Raw genomic sequence first — 15,500 nt, forward strand, 5'->3', positions numbered from 1 at the left:
GGGGCGTCGCAGCCGCCGTCCTCGGGGCCCCGACTCCTCCCTGTCCTCCTGTCCTCTCAAAAGACAGCAATCATTTTAACAAACATGAGGGGAAATTCAAAAGGCAAAGATGACATCATGCCTTACCTCAGCGCAGCTGTCCACCGCACAAACAGTGTGTCACCTTCCTTTAAAAAAAAAAAAAAAAAAAAAAAAAAAAAAGAAAAACGGCGGGAAACGGGGGCCACGCACAGACAGGGCCCCCCCCCTCACAGCACTCAGTCTATTAGTCACTCACTCACTCACTCACTCACTCACTCACTCACTCACTCACTCAGTCAGTCAGTCAGTCAGTTCTGCCTTTCGACAACAGGGGGCAGTAGAGGTGCACCATTCCCGGAAGCACTGCAATACCGGGTCGATGCGTGGAGCGGACGGGGCAAGCCCCACTTCCGGCTCCCTGTTCCAAAAATCCGTTTAATATGTGGTCCCCTCCATGGGGGACGTATCAGATATTAAACTGATAAGAACAGATACTACACTTGATCTTAGCCAAAAGGCCGAGAAGCGATACCCACAAATTGCGCCCCGCCGGGCGCCGGCATGCGGGATGCCGACGGAGCTGGCGCGGCTCAGCCCTCACCAGCCCCTCTGGCAGGTGTCGCCCGGCGAGTCCACGCGTGATCCAGGGAGACCACAGCCGCGCCACCGGGCACCTAACGCCAGCCGCTAAGCCGGGCCCAGTCTTCCTTTGACAGCAGCAGTGCAGCTCTGCTTGGGCAGAGCCTCCAAAAATACCATGAACTCATCGCTATCCCTCTCCACGGAAATCTTTAGTAAAAGGCGAAAGATTTATACGGGATGAAGAGAGACCCGAGTCGATATGGGGCCGCCGCCAAGCCCGTCGCCGTTAGCCGGGCCTGCGTGACGCCCCCGCTCGGAGTAGAATGCCCAGGGGCGTCGCAGCCGCCGTCCTCGGGGCCCCGACTCCTCCCTGTCCTCCTGTCCTCTCAAAAGACAGCAATCATTTTAACAAACATGAGGGGAAATTCAAAAGGCAAAGATGACATCATGCCTTACCTCAGCGCAGCTGTCCACCGCACAAACAGTGTGTCACCTTCCTTTAAAAAAAAAAAAAAAAAAAAAAAAAAAAAAAAAGAAAAACGGCGGGAAACGGGGGCCACGCACAGACAGGGCCCCCCCCCTCACAGCACTCAGTCTATTAGCCACTCACTCACTCACTCACTCAGTCAGTCAGTCAGTCAGTCAGTTCTGCCTTTCGACAACAGGGGGCAGTAGAGGTGCACCATTCCCGGAAGCACTGCAATACCGGGTCGATGCGTGGAGCGGACGGGGCAAGCCCCACTTCCGGCTCCCTGTTCCAAAAATCCGTTTAATATGTGGTCCCCTCCATGGGGGACGTATCAGATATTAAACTGATAAGAACAGATACTACACTTGATCTTAGCCAAAAGGCCGAGAAGCGATACCCACAAATTGCGCCCCGCCGGGCGCCGGCATGCGGGATGCCGACGGAGCTGGCGCGGCTCAGCCCTCACCAGCCCCTCTGGCAGGTGTCGCCCGGCGAGTCCACGCGTGATCCAGGGAGACCACAGCCGCGCCACCGGGCACCTAACGCCAGCCGCTAAGCCGGGCCCAGTCTTCCTTTGACAGCAGCAGTGCAGCTCTGCTTGGGCAGAGCCTCCAAAAATACCATGAACTCATCGCTATCCCTCTCCACGGAAATCTTTAGTAAAAGGCGAAAGATTTATACGGGATGAAGAGAGACCCGAGTCGATATGGGGCCGCCGCCAAGCCCGTCGCCGTTAGCCGGGCCTGCGTGACGCCCCCGCTCGGAGTAGAATGCCCAGGGGCGTCGCAGCCGCCGTCCTCGGGGCCCCGACTCCTCCCTGTCCTCCTGTCCTCTCAAAAGACAGCAATCATTTTAACAAACATGAGGGGAAATTCAAAAGGCAAAGATGACATCATGCCTTACCTCAGCGCAGCTGTCCACCGCACAAACAGTGTGTCACCTTCCTTTAAAAAAAAAAAAAAAAAAAAAAAAAAAAAAAAAGAAAAACGGCGGGAAACGGGGGCCACGCACAGACAGGGCCCCCCCCCTCACAGCACTCAGTCTATTAGCCACTCACTCACTCACTCACTCAGTCAGTCAGTCAGTCAGTCAGTTCTGCCTTTCGACAACAGGGGGCAGTAGAGGTGCACCATTCCCGGAAGCACTGCAATACCGGGTCGATGCGTGGAGCGGACGGGGCAAGCCCCACTTCCGGCTCCCTGTTCCAAAAATCCGTTTAATATGTGGTCCCCTCCATGGGGGACGTATCAGATATTAAACTGATAAGAACAGATACTACACTTGATCTTAGCCAAAAGGCCGAGAAGCGATACCCACAAATTGCGCCCCGCCGGGCGCCGGCATGCGGGATGCCGACGGAGCTGGCGCGGCTCAGCCCTCACCAGCCCCTCTGGCAGGTGTCGCCCAGCGAGTCCACGCGTGATCCAGGGAGACCACAGCCGCGCCACCGGGCACCTAACGCCAGCCGCTAAGCCGGGCCCAGTCTTCCTTTGACAGCAGCAGTGCAGCTCTGCTTGGGCAGAGCCTCCAAAAATACCATGAACTCATCGCTATCCCTCTCCACGGAAATCTTTAGTAAAAGGCGAAAGATTTATACGGGATGAAGAGAGACCCGAGTCGATATGGGGCCGCCGCCAAGCCCGTCGCCGTTAGCCGGGCCTGCGTGACGCCCCCGCTCGGAGTAGAATGCCCAGGGGCGTCGCAGCCGCCGTCCTCGGGGCCCCGACTCCTCCCTGTCCTCCTGTCCTCTCAAAAGACAGCAATCATTTTAACAAACATGAGGGGAAATTCAAAAGGCAAAGATGACATCATGCCTTACCTCAGCGCAGCTGTCCACCGCACAAACAGTGTGTCACCTTCCTTTAAAAAAAAAAAAAAAAAAAAAAAAAAAAAAGAAAAACGGCGGGAAACGGGGGCCACGCACAGACAGGGCCCCCCCCCTCACAGCACTCAGTCTATTAGTCACTCACTCACTCACTCACTCACTCACTCACTCAGTCAGTCAGTCAGTCAGTCAGTCAGTCAGTTCTGCCTTTCGACAACAGGGGGCAGTAGAGGTGCACCATTCCCGGAAGCACTGCAATACCGGGTCGATGCGTGGAGCGGACGGGGCAAGCCCCACTTCCGGCTCCCTGTTCCAAAAATCCGTTTAATATGTGGTCCCCTCCATGGGGGACGTATCAGATATTAAACTGATAAGAACAGATACTACACTTGATCTTAGCCAAAAGGCCGAGAAGCGATACCCACAAATTGCGCCCCGCCGGGCGCCGGCATGCGGGATGCCGACGGAGCTGGCGCGGCTCAGCCCTCACCAGCCCCTCTGGCAGGTGTCGCCCGGCGAGTCCACGCGTGATCCAGGGAGACCACAGCCGCGCCACCGGGCACCTAACGCCAGCCGCTAAGCCGGGCCCAGTCTTCCTTTGACAGCAGCAGTGCAGCTCTGCTTGGGCAGAGCCTCCAAAAATACCATGAACTCATCGCTATCCCTCTCCACGGAAATCTTTAGTAAAAGGCGAAAGATTTATACGGGATGAAGAGAGACCCGAGTCGATATGGGGCCGCCGCCAAGCCCGTCGCCGTTAGCCGGGCCTGCGTGACGCCCCCGCTCGGAGTAGAATGCCCAGGGGCGTCGCAGCCGCCGTCCTCGGGGCCCCGACTCCTCCCTGTCCTCCTGTCCTCTCAAAAGACAGCAATCATTTTAACAAACATGAGGGGAAATTCAAAAGGCAAAGATGACATCATGCCTTACCTCAGCGCAGCTGTCCACCGCACAAACAGTGTGTCACCTTCCTTTAAAAAAAAAAAAAAAAAAAAAAAAAAAAAAAAAAGAAAAACGGCGGGAAACGGGGGCCACGCACAGACAGGGCCCCCCCCCTCACAGCACTCAGTCTATTAGCCACTCACTCACTCACTCACTCAGTCAGTCAGTCAGTCAGTCAGTTCTGCCTTTCGACAACAGGGGGCAGTAGAGGTGCACCATTCCCGGAAGCACTGCAATACCGGGTCGATGCGTGGAGCGGACGGGGCAAGCCCCACTTCCGGCTCCCTGTTCCAAAAATCCGTTTAATATGTGGTCCCCTCCATGGGGGACGTATCAGATATTAAACTGATAAGAACAGATACTACACTTGATCTTAGCCAAAAGGCCGAGAAGCGATACCCACAAATTGCGCCCCGCCGGGCGCCGGCATGCGGGATGCCGACGGAGCTGGCGCGGCTCAGCCCTCACCAGCCCCTCTGGCAGGTGTCGCCCAGCGAGTCCACGCGTGATCCAGGGAGACCACAGCCGCGCCACCGGGCACCTAACGCCAGCCGCTAAGCCGGGCCCAGTCTTCCTTTGACAGCAGCAGTGCAGCTCTGCTTGGGCAGAGCCTCCAAAAATACCATGAACTCATCGCTATCCCTCTCCACGGAAATCTTTAGTAAAAGGCGAAAGATTTATACGGGATGAAGAGAGACCCGAGTCGATATGGGGCCGCCGCCAAGCCCGTCGCCGTTAGCCGGGCCTGCGTGACGCCCCCGCTCGGAGTAGAATGCCCAGGGGCGTCGCAGCCGCCGTCCTCGGGGCCCCGACTCCTCCCTGTCCTCCTGTCCTCTCAAAAGACAGCAATCATTTTAACAAACATGAGGGGAAATTCAAAAGGCAAAGATGACATCATGCCTTACCTCAGCGCAGCTGTCCACCGCACAAACAGTGTGTCACCTTCCTTTAAAAAAAAAAAAAAAAAAAAAAAAAAAAAAGAAAAACGGCGGGAAACGGGGGCCACGCACAGACAGGGCCCCCCCCCTCACAGCACTCAGTCTATTAGTCACTCACTCACTCACTCACTCACTCACTCACTCAGTCAGTCAGTCAGTCAGTCAGTCAGTCAGTTCTGCCTTTCGACAACAGGGGGCAGTAGAGGTGCACCATTCCCGGAAGCACTGCAATACCGGGTCGATGCGTGGAGCGGACGGGGCAAGCCCCACTTCCGGCTCCCTGTTCCAAAAATCCGTTTAATATGTGGTCCCCTCCATGGGGGACGTATCAGATATTAAACTGATAAGAACAGATACTACACTTGATCTTAGCCAAAAGGCCGAGAAGCGATACCCACAAATTGCGCCCCGCCGGGCGCCGGCATGCGGGATGCCGACGGAGCTGGCGCGGCTCAGCCCTCACCAGCCCCTCTGGCAGGTGTCGCCCGGCGAGTCCACGCGTGATCCAGGGAGACCACAGCCGCGCCACCGGGCACCTAACGCCAGCCGCTAAGCCGGGCCCAGTCTTCCTTTGACAGCAGCAGTGCAGCTCTGCTTGGGCAGAGCCTCCAAAAATACCATGAACTCATCGCTATCCCTCTCCACGGAAATCTTTAGTAAAAGGCGAAAGATTTATACGGGATGAAGAGAGACCCGAGTCGATATGGGGCCGCCGCCAAGCCCGTCGCCGTTAGCCGGGCCTGCGTGACGCCCCCGCTCGGAGTAGAATGCCCAGGGGCGTCGCAGCCGCCGTCCTCGGGGCCCCGACTCCTCCCTGTCCTCCTGTCCTCTCAAAAGACAGCAATCATTTTAACAAACATGAGGGGAAATTCAAAAGGCAAAGATGACATCATGCCTTACCTCAGCGCAGCTGTCCACCGCACAAACAGTGTGTCACCTTCCTTTAAAAAAAAAAAAAAAAAAAAAAAAAAAAAAAAAAGAAAAACGGCGGGAAACGGGGGCCACGCACAGACAGGGCCCCCCCCCTCACAGCACTCAGTCTATTAGCCACTCACTCACTCACTCACTCAGTCAGTCAGTCAGTCAGTCAGTTCTGCCTTTCGACAACAGGGGGCAGTAGAGGTGCACCATTCCCGGAAGCACTGCAATACCGGGTCGATGCGTGGAGCGGACGGGGCAAGCCCCACTTCCGGCTCCCTGTTCCAAAAATCCGTTTAATATGTGGTCCCCTCCATGGGGGACGTATCAGATATTAAACTGATAAGAACAGATACTACACTTGATCTTAGCCAAAAGGCCGAGAAGCGATACCCACAAATTGCGCCCCGCCGGGCGCCGGCATGCGGGATGCCGACGGAGCTGGCGCGGCTCAGCCCTCACCAGCCCCTCTGGCAGGTGTCGCCCAGCGAGTCCACGCGTGATCCAGGGAGACCACAGCCGCGCCACCGGGCACCTAACGCCAGCCGCTAAGCCGGGCCCAGTCTTCCTTTGACAGCAGCAGTGCAGCTCTGCTTGGGCAGAGCCTCCAAAAATACCATGAACTCATCGCTATCCCTCTCCACGGAAATCTTTAGTAAAAGGCGAAAGATTTATACGGGATGAAGAGAGACCCGAGTCGATATGGGGCCGCCGCCAAGCCCGTCGCCGTTAGCCGGGCCTGCGTGACGCCCCCGCTCGGAGTAGAATGCCCAGGGGCGTCGCAGCCGCCGTCCTCGGGGCCCCGACTCCTCCCTGTCCTCCTGTCCTCTCAAAAGACAGCAATCATTTTAACAAACATGAGGGGAAATTCAAAAGGCAAAGATGACATCATGCCTTACCTCAGCGCAGCTGTCCACCGCACAAACAGTGTGTCACCTTCCTTTAAAAAAAAAAAAAAAAAAAAAAAAAAAAAAGAAAAACGGCGGGAAACGGGGGCCACGCACAGACAGGGCCCCCCCCCTCACAGCACTCAGTCTATTAGTCACTCACTCACTCACTCACTCACTCACTCACTCACTCACTCAGTCAGTCAGTCAGTCAGTCAGTCAGTCAGTTCTGCCTTTCGACAACAGGGGGCAGTAGAGGTGCACCATTCCCGGAAGCACTGCAATACCGGGTCGATGCGTGGAGCGGACGGGGCAAGCCCCACTTCCGGCTCCCTGTTCCAAAAATCCGTTTAATATGTGGTCCCCTCCATGGGGGACGTATCAGATATTAAACTGATAAGAACAGATACTACACTTGATCTTAGCCAAAAGGCCGAGAAGCGATACCCACAAATTGCGCCCCGCCGGGCGCCGGCATGCGGGATGCCGACGGAGCTGGCGCGGCTCAGCCCTCACCAGCCCCTCTGGCAGGTGTCGCCCGGCGAGTCCACGCGTGATCCAGGGAGACCACAGCCGCGCCACCGGGCACCTAACGCCAGCCGCTAAGCCGGGCCCAGTCTTCCTTTGACAGCAGCAGTGCAGCTCTGCTTGGGCAGAGCCTCCAAAAATACCATGAACTCATCGCTATCCCTCTCCACGGAAATCTTTAGTAAAAGGCGAAAGATTTATACGGGATGAAGAGAGACCCGAGTCGATATGGGGCCGCCGCCAAGCCCGTCGCCGTTAGCCGGGCCTGCGTGACGCCCCCGCTCGGAGTAGAATGCCCAGGGGCGTCGCAGCCGCCGTCCTCGGGGCCCCGACTCCTCCCTGTCCTCCTGTCCTCTCAAAAGACAGCAATCATTTTAACAAACATGAGGGGAAATTCAAAAGGCAAAGATGACATCATGCCTTACCTCAGCGCAGCTGTCCACCGCACAAACAGTGTGTCACCTTCCTTTAAAAAAAAAAAAAAAAAAAAAAAAAAAAAAGAAAAACGGCGGGAAACGGGGGCCACGCACAGACAGGGCCCCCCCCCTCACAGCACTCAGTCTATTAGTCACTCACTCACTCACTCACTCACTCACTCACTCACTCACTCAGTCAGTCAGTCAGTTCTGCCTTTCGACAACAGGGGGCAGTAGAGGTGCACCATTCCCGGAAGCACTGCAATACCGGGTCGATGCGTGGAGCGGACGGGGCAAGCCCCACTTCCGGCTCCCTGTTCCAAAAATCCGTTTAATATGTGGTCCCCTCCATGGGGGACGTATCAGATATTAAACTGATAAGAACAGATACTACACTTGATCTTAGCCAAAAGGCCGAGAAGCGATACCCACAAATTGCGCCCCGCCGGGCGCCGGCATGCGGGATGCCGACGGAGCTGGCGCGGCTCAGCCCTCACCAGCCCCTCTGGCAGGTGTCGCCCGGCGAGTCCACGCGTGATCCAGGGAGACCACAGCCGCGCCACCGGGCACCTAACGCCAGCCGCTAAGCCGGGCCCAGTCTTCCTTTGACAGCAGCAGTGCAGCTCTGCTTGGGCAGAGCCTCCAAAAATACCATGAACTCATCGCTATCCCTCTCCACGGAAATCTTTAGTAAAAGGCGAAAGATTTATACGGGATGAAGAGAGACCCGAGTCGATATGGGGCCGCCGCCAAGCCCGTCGCCGTTAGCCGGGCCTGCGTGACGCCCCCGCTCGGAGTAGAATGCCCAGGGGCGTCGCAGCCGCCGTCCTCGGGGCCCCGACTCCTCCCTGTCCTCCTGTCCTCTCAAAAGACAGCAATCATTTTAACAAACATGAGGGGAAATTCAAAAGGCAAAGATGACATCATGCCTTACCTCAGCGCAGCTGTCCACCGCACAAACAGTGTGTCACCTTCCTTTAAAAAAAAAAAAAAAAAAAAAAAAAAAAAAGAAAAACGGCGGGAAACGGGGGCCACGCACAGACAGGGCCCCCCCCCTCACAGCACTCAGTCTATTAGCCACTCACTCACTCACTCACTCAGTCAGTCAGTCAGTCAGTCAGTTCTGCCTTTCGACAACAGGGGGCAGTAGAGGTGCACCATTCCCGGAAGCACTGCAATACCGGGTCGATGCGTGGAGCGGACGGGGCAAGCCCCACTTCCGGCTCCCTGTTCCAAAAATCCGTTTAATATGTGGTCCCCTCCATGGGGGACGTATCAGATATTAAACTGATAAGAACAGATACTACACTTGATCTTAGCCAAAAGGCCGAGAAGCGATACCCACAAATTGCGCCCCGCCGGGCGCCGGCATGCGGGATGCCGACGGAGCTGGCGCGGCTCAGCCCTCACCAGCCCCTCTGGCAGGTGTCGCCCGGCGAGTCCACGCGTGATCCAGGGAGACCACAGCCGCGCCACCGGGCACCTAACGCCAGCCGCTAAGCCGGGCCCAGTCTTCCTTTGACAGCAGCAGTGCAGCTCTGCTTGGGCAGAGCCTCCAAAAATACCATGAACTCATCGCTATCCCTCTCCACGGAAATCTTTAGTAAAAGGCGAAAGATTTATACGGGATGAAGAGAGACCCGAGTCGATATGGGGCCGCCGCCAAGCCCGTCGCCGTTAGCCGGGCCTGCGTGACGCCCCCGCTCGGAGTAGAATGCCCAGGGGCGTCGCAGCCGCCGTCCTCGGGGCCCCGACTCCTCCCTGTCCTCCTGTCCTCTCAAAAGACAGCAATCATTTTAACAAACATGAGGGGAAATTCAAAAGGCAAAGATGACATCATGCCTTACCTCAGCGCAGCTGTCCACCGCACAAACAGTGTGTCACCTTCCTTTAAAAAAAAAAAAAAAAAAAAAAAAAAAAAAGAAAAACGGCGGGAAACGGGGGCCACGCACAGACAGGGCCCCCCCCCTCACAGCACTCAGTCTATTAGTCACTCACTCACTCACTCACTCACTCACTCACTCACTCACTCACTCAGTCAGTCAGTCAGTCAGTCAGTCAGTTCTGCCTTTCGACAACAGGGGGCAGTAGAGGTGCACCATTCCCGGAAGCACTGCAATACCGGGTCGATGCGTGGAGCGGACGGGGCAAGCCCCACTTCCGGCTCCCTGTTCCAAAAATCCGTTTAATATGTGGTCCCCTCCATGGGGGACGTATCAGATATTAAACTGATAAGAACAGATACTACACTTGATCTTAGCCAAAAGGCCGAGAAGCGATACCCACAAATTGCGCCCCGCCGGGCGCCGGCATGCGGGATGCCGACGGAGCTGGCGCGGCTCAGCCCTCACCAGCCCCTCTGGCAGGTGTCGCCCGGCGAGTCCACGCGTGATCCAGGGAGACCACAGCCGCGCCACCGGGCACCTAACGCCAGCCGCTAAGCCGGGCCCAGTCTTCCTTTGACAGCAGCAGTGCAGCTCTGCTTGGGCAGAGCCTCCAAAAATACCATGAACTCATCGCTATCCCTCTCCACGGAAATCTTTAGTAAAAGGCGAAAGATTTATACGGGATGAAGAGAGACCCGAGTCGATATGGGGCCGCCGCCAAGCCCGTCGCCGTTAGCCGGGCCTGCGTGACGCCCCCGCTCGGAGTAGAATGCCCAGGGGCGTCGCAGCCGCCGTCCTCGGGGCCCCGACTCCTCCCTGTCCTCCTGTCCTCTCAAAAGACAGCAATCATTTTAACAAACATGAGGGGAAATTCAAAAGGCAAAGATGACATCATGCCTTACCTCAGCGCAGCTGTCCACCGCACAAACAGTGTGTCACCTTCCTTTAAAAAAAAAAAAAAAAAAAAAAAAAAAAAAAGAAAAACGGCGGGAAACGGGGGCCACGCACAGACAGGGCCCCCCCCCTCACAGCACTCAGTCTATTAGTCACTCACTCACTCACTCACTCACTCACTCACTCACTCAGTCAGTCAGTCAGTCAGTCAGTCAGTTCTGCCTTTCGACAACAGGGGGCAGTAGAGGTGCACCATTCCCGGAAGCACTGCAATACCGGGTCGATGCGTGGAGCGGACGGGGCAAGCCCCACTTCCGGCTCCCTGTTCCAAAAATCCGTTTAATATGTGGTCCCCTCCATGGGGGACGTATCAGATATTAAACTGATAAGAACAGATACTACACTTGATCTTAGCCAAAAGGCCGAGAAGCGATACCCACAAATTGCGCCCCGCCGGGCGCCGGCATGCGGGATGCCGACGGAGCTGGCGCGGCTCAGCCCTCACCAGCCCCTCTGGCAGGTGTCGCCCGGCGAGTCCACGCGTGATCCAGGGAGACCACAGCCGCGCCACCGGGCACCTAACGCCAGCCGCTAAGCCGGGCCCAGTCTTCCTTTGACAGCAGCAGTGCAGCTCTGCTTGGGCAGAGCCTCCAAAAATACCATGAACTCATCGCTATCCCTCTCCACGGAAATCTTTAGTAAAAGGCGAAAGATTTATACGGGATGAAGAGAGACCCGAGTCGATATGGGGCCGCCGCCAAGCCCGTCGCCGTTAGCCGGGCCTGCGTGACGCCCCCGCTCGGAGTAGAATGCCCAGGGGCGTCGCAGCCGCCGTCCTCGGGGCCCCGACTCCTCCCTGTCCTCCTGTCCTCTCAAAAGACAGCAATCATTTTAACAAACATGAGGGGAAATTCAAAAGGCAAAGATGACATCATGCCTTACCTCAGCGCAGCTGTCCACCGCACAAACAGTGTGTCACCTTCCTTTAAAAAAAAAAAAAAAAAAAAAAAAAAAAAAGAAAAACGGCGGGAAACGGGGGCCACGCACAGACAGGGCCCCCCCCCTCACAGCACTCAGTCTATTAGTCACTCACTCACTCACTCACTCACTCACTCACTCACTCACTCACTCAGTCAGTCAGTCAGTCAGTCAGTCAGTTCTGCCTTTCGACAACAGGGGGCAGTAGAGGTGCACCATTCCCGGAAGCACTGCAATACCGGGTCGATGCGTGGAGCGGACGGGGCAAGCCCCACTTCCGGCTCCCTGTTCCAAAAATCCGTTTAATATGTGGTCCCCTCCATGGGGGACGTATCAGATATTAAACTGATAAGAACAGATACTACACTTGATCTTAGCCAAAAGGCCGAGAAGCGATACCCACAAATTGCGCCCCGCCGGGCGCCGGCATGCGGGATGCCGACGGAGCTGGCGCGGCTCAGCCCTCACCAGCCCCTCTGGCAGGTGTCGCCCGGCGAGTCCACGCGTGATCCAGGGAGACCACAGCCGCGCCACCGGGCACCTAACGCCAGCCGCTAAGCCGGGCCCAGTCTTCCTTTGACAGCAGCAGTGCAGCTCTGCTTGGGCAGAGCCTCCAAAAATACCATGAACTCATCGCTATCCCTCTCCACGGAAATCTTTAGTAAAAGGCGAAAGATTTATACGGGATGAAGAGAGACCCGAGTCGATATGGGGCCGCCGCCAAGCCCGTCGCCGTTAGCCGGGCCTGCGTGACGCCCCCGCTCGGAGTAGAATGCCCAGGGGCGTCGCAGCCGCCGTCCTCGGGGCCCCGACTCCTCCCTGTCCTCCTGTCCTCTCAAAAGACAGCAATCATTTTAACAAACATGAGGGGAAATTCAAAAGGCAAAGATGACATCATGCCTTACCTCAGCGCAGCTGTCCACCGCACAAACAGTGTGTCACCTTCCTTTAAAAAAAAAAAAAAAAAAAAAAAAAAAAAAGAAAAACGGCGGGAAACGGGGGCCACGCACAGACAGGGCCCCCCCCCTCACAGCACTCAGTCTATTAGTCACTCACTCACTCACTCACTCACTCACTCACTCACTCACTCAGTCAGTCAGTCAGTTCTGCCTTTCGACAACAGGGGGCAGTAGAGGTGCACCATTCCCGGAAGCACTGCAATACCGGGTCGATGCGTGGAGCGGACGGGGCAAGCCCCACTTCCGGCTCCCTGTTCCAAAAATCCGTTTAATATGTGGTCCCCTCCATGGGGGACGTATCAGATATTAAACTGATAAGAACAGATTTTTTTTTTTCCAATACTTTATTTAACAGTTCTGCACACACATTAACACAAGCAATTTATGACATTGAATAAAAACCACACTTTTAAAACATGGCATTGTCAACACGGAATATTAAAACAACCTCTTCCTGCAAAAACAGTACTCATCATAAAGCAACATAACAACAATGTAAAAGGTTGAAATTTTCCAAGTTATACACATCAATGCCTGTACAACCAAACGTTAATAATATATATTAAAATAGAATTAAACAAGCAAAATATGCAGAACTATATATAAACAATACAATCAACAATTAAAATTACAAACAAATAACCTTTAATTACATTAATATGGCCATTTATACAAATAAAATGTCACCTCAAATGCAAGTCATTAAAAAGTTAAAACCTTAAAAGAGGAACAGACCCGCAGACCTCAAACTTCAAACACAAGGGTCGGGTTAAAACAGGGTTATATACCATCCTCACACACCTAAAATCTGTGACTTCGGGCATAAAATACGGTTAATCACAAACACAAAGCACATCAAACAAGTTAAAATGTTAATAAATAATGTTAATATTAATAAACACGTGCTAAAAGTGATCAACCAGTAGTGCACAATAAGTTCTGTACATGCAATTATTTAAAAAAAAAAAAAAAAAAAAAAAAAAATAATAATAATAATAAATAAAATAAAATAAATAAATATTTGAAATACAACACACGCACAAAAACCAAGCACACTTACCTAAAACCCAAAGTACCTTCTGTGTGCTCCAGAAAGGTGCGTCATGTCCACCCTGTAGAATGGAGCGTCACCACCTAAACAACACGGGGCTAAAGCCAAAAGAGGCCCTTCCACCTCTCCTTGGCCTCGTGATAGCCCCGCTGGATGACGTCAGTCTCCATCCTGAAACCCAAGTCGGCCCGGATTTTACGGAATACCCCTTGTGCCTCCAGATGAACCCCTCTGCGGATGAGCGCGGTCCTGGCATTCCACAGCTCTCGCTTGGTAATGCTGACCAGCAGCCACATCCAGGGGCCGAAGGGGTTATGGAGGTTGGGGTCCCACCCCTTCAACACCTTGTCGTAGGTCAGACCGGGCTGCGGGTCCACACGTCCACACAGGCCCGCTACCAACCCCCAAACTCTCTGTGCATGCCCACAGTCCCAAAACACGTGCCTGATGGTCTCATCCTCGCTGCACTCGGGCCTGGGGCAGCGGGGGTGTCTGGTCAGCTTATGCCTGTGTAAGACGTCCCTGACTGGCAGCTTACCATGAAGGCACTGCCAGTTCAGGTCCTGCAGCCTGTGATCCAAACCCTTAGGCTGGATTCTCGCCCATGTGCCTTCCTCCAGGCCCAGCATGGCCCGAGTATCCCTATGACCAAGCAAAGCACTGTAAAGCGCTCTATGCTTGGTCAAGGCCTCTGTCTTGACACCTGCCGGAAAAGACTTACTCCACTTGACAGCGTGGCTGTAGTGGGCCGGCAGGGTCTCAGCCTTGGGGCCGAGGTTGGTCCACGACGCCACCAGACGTCTCATGTGGAGAGCCAGCCACAGACGCACAAAGTGCTGATGGGGGTGCTCGAGGGGAGCTGCCAGGCGCGCGCAGAGCTGCGAGAAGAACAGGCAGTCAAGCTTGAGAGGAAAGTCAATAACATCCCTCCCCCCACTGTCCTTTCCGAGATACATCACTTCCCTACGCACGTACTCGTACCTGCCCCCCCAGACGAGGTTGAAAACGTCCTTCGTCAGGCCTCTGCGCATGAAGCGGGGCAAAGGGTACACATGTGCAAGGTAGAGCAGGGTGGGAAGAATATCCACTTTTAAGGCTAAGACCTTACCTTGGAAGGACAGGGACCTGGACTTCCACAGTCCGATCTTCCGCCTGGCGATCGCCAACCGCTCCTCCCAGTTCAAACGGGCGGCACCATCCGAAAGGAAGTTGACCCCCAACACTTTGAGAGGTCCGTCACAGAGGGTGAGACCCCCTGCGACGTCCTCCCTCGCCTTCCAGCTGCCGAAATACTTGGCCACCGACTTACTGAGGTTGAGCGTCGCGCCGGAGGCCCTACCGAACGCATGAACAAGGCTCATGGCATGACCGAGAGACTGATCAGAGCAGACGAAAAGGGTGGTGTCGTCCGCGTACTGGGTCAGCCTAACAGATTTCCCCCGGCTTCCTGGGATAAGAAGGCCATCGACCCCGGGGTGGGCGCGGATGGCGCACGCCAGTGGCTCTATATAGAGCGCGTAGAGGAGGGGGGAGAGGGGACATCCCTGCCTCACTCCACTCAGCTGGGGCACCAAGTCACTCAGGAAGCCATTGATAACAACATGGCTCCCAACTTCGTTATACAAAGTGTGTAACCACCCCAGGTAATTGGGTCCAAAGCCAAACTTACCCAATACTTGAAACAGGAAGCGGTGATCTACCCGGTCGAAGGCTTTCTCCTGGTCCAAGCTGACCAGCAGGAGAGGGAGGTTCCTGTCCTCCACCCAGGCGATGGCGTCGCGGATGAGATGGAGGTTCCACGTCGCCGATCGACCCGGTACTCCACACGTCTGATCGCTGTGAACCAGATGAGCCATGGCCTTCTTCAGGCGTTCTGTAAGGGTCTTTGCGATGAGCTTTGTGTCTACACAAAGCATGGTCAGGGGCCTCCAGTTGCCAAGGTCGGCACGATCACCCTTCTTGTGCAACAAAGAAAGAACCCCTGACCTCATGCTCCTAGTGAGCAAACCCCGGCGCTGAACGTCCTCTACAACCTGCAGTAATTCCGGCCCGAGGACATCCCAAAAAGTGGAATAAAATTCCACCGGGAGCCCATCAAGGCCCGGTACCTTGCGGCGGTTCATCTTGCCAAGCACTGCGGTCAGCTCGGCCAAGGTGATGGGGGCTTCTAAGCCGTCACGAATGTCACTGGGAAGGCAAGGTGAGGTGT

The 15,500-nt window shown here is 55.1% G+C and overlaps 26 non-coding genes and 1 pseudogene across 26 annotated transcripts; all 27 read right to left on the reverse strand.

Moving 5' to 3' along the window:
- Positions 1-359: 359 nt before the first annotated feature.
- Positions 360-551, reverse strand: LOC140579789 (U2 spliceosomal RNA). The gene has a single exon (XR_011983643.1). It is a non-coding gene; the product is annotated as a U2 spliceosomal RNA (small nuclear RNA).
- A 195-nt stretch (positions 552-746) lies between these two features.
- On the reverse strand, positions 747-860 carry LOC140580126 (U5 spliceosomal RNA). The gene has a single exon (XR_011983896.1). It is a non-coding gene; the product is annotated as a U5 spliceosomal RNA (small nuclear RNA).
- A 415-nt stretch (positions 861-1,275) lies between these two features.
- Positions 1,276-1,467, reverse strand: LOC140579791 (U2 spliceosomal RNA). Its single transcript, XR_011983644.1, has one exon. It is a non-coding gene; the product is annotated as a U2 spliceosomal RNA (small nuclear RNA).
- A 195-nt stretch (positions 1,468-1,662) lies between these two features.
- On the reverse strand, positions 1,663-1,776 carry LOC140580127 (U5 spliceosomal RNA). The gene has a single exon (XR_011983897.1). It is a non-coding gene; the product is annotated as a U5 spliceosomal RNA (small nuclear RNA).
- Positions 1,777-2,191: 415 nt separating this feature from the next.
- LOC140579792 (U2 spliceosomal RNA) lies at positions 2,192-2,383 on the reverse strand. The gene has a single exon (XR_011983645.1). It is a non-coding gene; the product is annotated as a U2 spliceosomal RNA (small nuclear RNA).
- Positions 2,384-2,578: 195 nt separating this feature from the next.
- Positions 2,579-2,692, reverse strand: LOC140580128 (U5 spliceosomal RNA). The gene has a single exon (XR_011983898.1). It is a non-coding gene; the product is annotated as a U5 spliceosomal RNA (small nuclear RNA).
- Positions 2,693-3,124: 432 nt separating this feature from the next.
- Positions 3,125-3,316, reverse strand: LOC140579793 (U2 spliceosomal RNA). Its single transcript, XR_011983646.1, has one exon. It is a non-coding gene; the product is annotated as a U2 spliceosomal RNA (small nuclear RNA).
- Positions 3,317-3,511: 195 nt separating this feature from the next.
- On the reverse strand, positions 3,512-3,625 carry LOC140580130 (U5 spliceosomal RNA). The gene has a single exon (XR_011983900.1). It is a non-coding gene; the product is annotated as a U5 spliceosomal RNA (small nuclear RNA).
- A 416-nt stretch (positions 3,626-4,041) lies between these two features.
- LOC140579795 (U2 spliceosomal RNA) lies at positions 4,042-4,233 on the reverse strand. The gene has a single exon (XR_011983648.1). It is a non-coding gene; the product is annotated as a U2 spliceosomal RNA (small nuclear RNA).
- A 195-nt stretch (positions 4,234-4,428) lies between these two features.
- On the reverse strand, positions 4,429-4,542 carry LOC140580131 (U5 spliceosomal RNA). Its single transcript, XR_011983901.1, has one exon. It is a non-coding gene; the product is annotated as a U5 spliceosomal RNA (small nuclear RNA).
- Positions 4,543-4,974: 432 nt separating this feature from the next.
- On the reverse strand, positions 4,975-5,166 carry LOC140579796 (U2 spliceosomal RNA). Its single transcript, XR_011983649.1, has one exon. It is a non-coding gene; the product is annotated as a U2 spliceosomal RNA (small nuclear RNA).
- Positions 5,167-5,361: 195 nt separating this feature from the next.
- On the reverse strand, positions 5,362-5,475 carry LOC140580132 (U5 spliceosomal RNA). The gene has a single exon (XR_011983902.1). It is a non-coding gene; the product is annotated as a U5 spliceosomal RNA (small nuclear RNA).
- A 416-nt stretch (positions 5,476-5,891) lies between these two features.
- LOC140579797 (U2 spliceosomal RNA) lies at positions 5,892-6,083 on the reverse strand. Its single transcript, XR_011983650.1, has one exon. It is a non-coding gene; the product is annotated as a U2 spliceosomal RNA (small nuclear RNA).
- A 195-nt stretch (positions 6,084-6,278) lies between these two features.
- Positions 6,279-6,392, reverse strand: LOC140580133 (U5 spliceosomal RNA). Its single transcript, XR_011983903.1, has one exon. It is a non-coding gene; the product is annotated as a U5 spliceosomal RNA (small nuclear RNA).
- Positions 6,393-6,832: 440 nt separating this feature from the next.
- Positions 6,833-7,024, reverse strand: LOC140579798 (U2 spliceosomal RNA). The gene has a single exon (XR_011983651.1). It is a non-coding gene; the product is annotated as a U2 spliceosomal RNA (small nuclear RNA).
- Positions 7,025-7,219: 195 nt separating this feature from the next.
- Positions 7,220-7,333, reverse strand: LOC140580134 (U5 spliceosomal RNA). Its single transcript, XR_011983904.1, has one exon. It is a non-coding gene; the product is annotated as a U5 spliceosomal RNA (small nuclear RNA).
- A 424-nt stretch (positions 7,334-7,757) lies between these two features.
- Positions 7,758-7,949, reverse strand: LOC140579799 (U2 spliceosomal RNA). The gene has a single exon (XR_011983652.1). It is a non-coding gene; the product is annotated as a U2 spliceosomal RNA (small nuclear RNA).
- A 195-nt stretch (positions 7,950-8,144) lies between these two features.
- Positions 8,145-8,258, reverse strand: LOC140580137 (U5 spliceosomal RNA). The gene has a single exon (XR_011983906.1). It is a non-coding gene; the product is annotated as a U5 spliceosomal RNA (small nuclear RNA).
- Positions 8,259-8,670: 412 nt separating this feature from the next.
- Positions 8,671-8,862, reverse strand: LOC140579800 (U2 spliceosomal RNA). Its single transcript, XR_011983653.1, has one exon. It is a non-coding gene; the product is annotated as a U2 spliceosomal RNA (small nuclear RNA).
- Positions 8,863-9,057: 195 nt separating this feature from the next.
- Positions 9,058-9,171, reverse strand: LOC140580138 (U5 spliceosomal RNA). Its single transcript, XR_011983907.1, has one exon. It is a non-coding gene; the product is annotated as a U5 spliceosomal RNA (small nuclear RNA).
- A 440-nt stretch (positions 9,172-9,611) lies between these two features.
- LOC140579803 (U2 spliceosomal RNA) lies at positions 9,612-9,803 on the reverse strand. Its single transcript, XR_011983654.1, has one exon. It is a non-coding gene; the product is annotated as a U2 spliceosomal RNA (small nuclear RNA).
- A 195-nt stretch (positions 9,804-9,998) lies between these two features.
- On the reverse strand, positions 9,999-10,112 carry LOC140580139 (U5 spliceosomal RNA). Its single transcript, XR_011983908.1, has one exon. It is a non-coding gene; the product is annotated as a U5 spliceosomal RNA (small nuclear RNA).
- A 433-nt stretch (positions 10,113-10,545) lies between these two features.
- LOC140579804 (U2 spliceosomal RNA) lies at positions 10,546-10,737 on the reverse strand. The gene has a single exon (XR_011983655.1). It is a non-coding gene; the product is annotated as a U2 spliceosomal RNA (small nuclear RNA).
- A 195-nt stretch (positions 10,738-10,932) lies between these two features.
- Positions 10,933-11,046, reverse strand: LOC140580140 (U5 spliceosomal RNA). The gene has a single exon (XR_011983909.1). It is a non-coding gene; the product is annotated as a U5 spliceosomal RNA (small nuclear RNA).
- A 440-nt stretch (positions 11,047-11,486) lies between these two features.
- On the reverse strand, positions 11,487-11,678 carry LOC140579805 (U2 spliceosomal RNA). The gene has a single exon (XR_011983656.1). It is a non-coding gene; the product is annotated as a U2 spliceosomal RNA (small nuclear RNA).
- A 195-nt stretch (positions 11,679-11,873) lies between these two features.
- Positions 11,874-11,987, reverse strand: LOC140580141 (U5 spliceosomal RNA). The gene has a single exon (XR_011983910.1). It is a non-coding gene; the product is annotated as a U5 spliceosomal RNA (small nuclear RNA).
- A 424-nt stretch (positions 11,988-12,411) lies between these two features.
- Positions 12,412-12,622, reverse strand: LOC140579907 (U2 spliceosomal RNA; annotated as a pseudogene).
- Positions 12,623-15,500: the final 2,878 nt, after the last annotated feature.

Source organism: Paramormyrops kingsleyae, chromosome 18, assembly GCF_048594095.1.
Source record: "Paramormyrops kingsleyae isolate MSU_618 chromosome 18, PKINGS_0.4, whole genome shotgun sequence".
In the NCBI taxonomy this organism is placed as follows: Eukaryota; Metazoa; Chordata; class Actinopteri; order Osteoglossiformes; family Mormyridae; genus Paramormyrops; species Paramormyrops kingsleyae.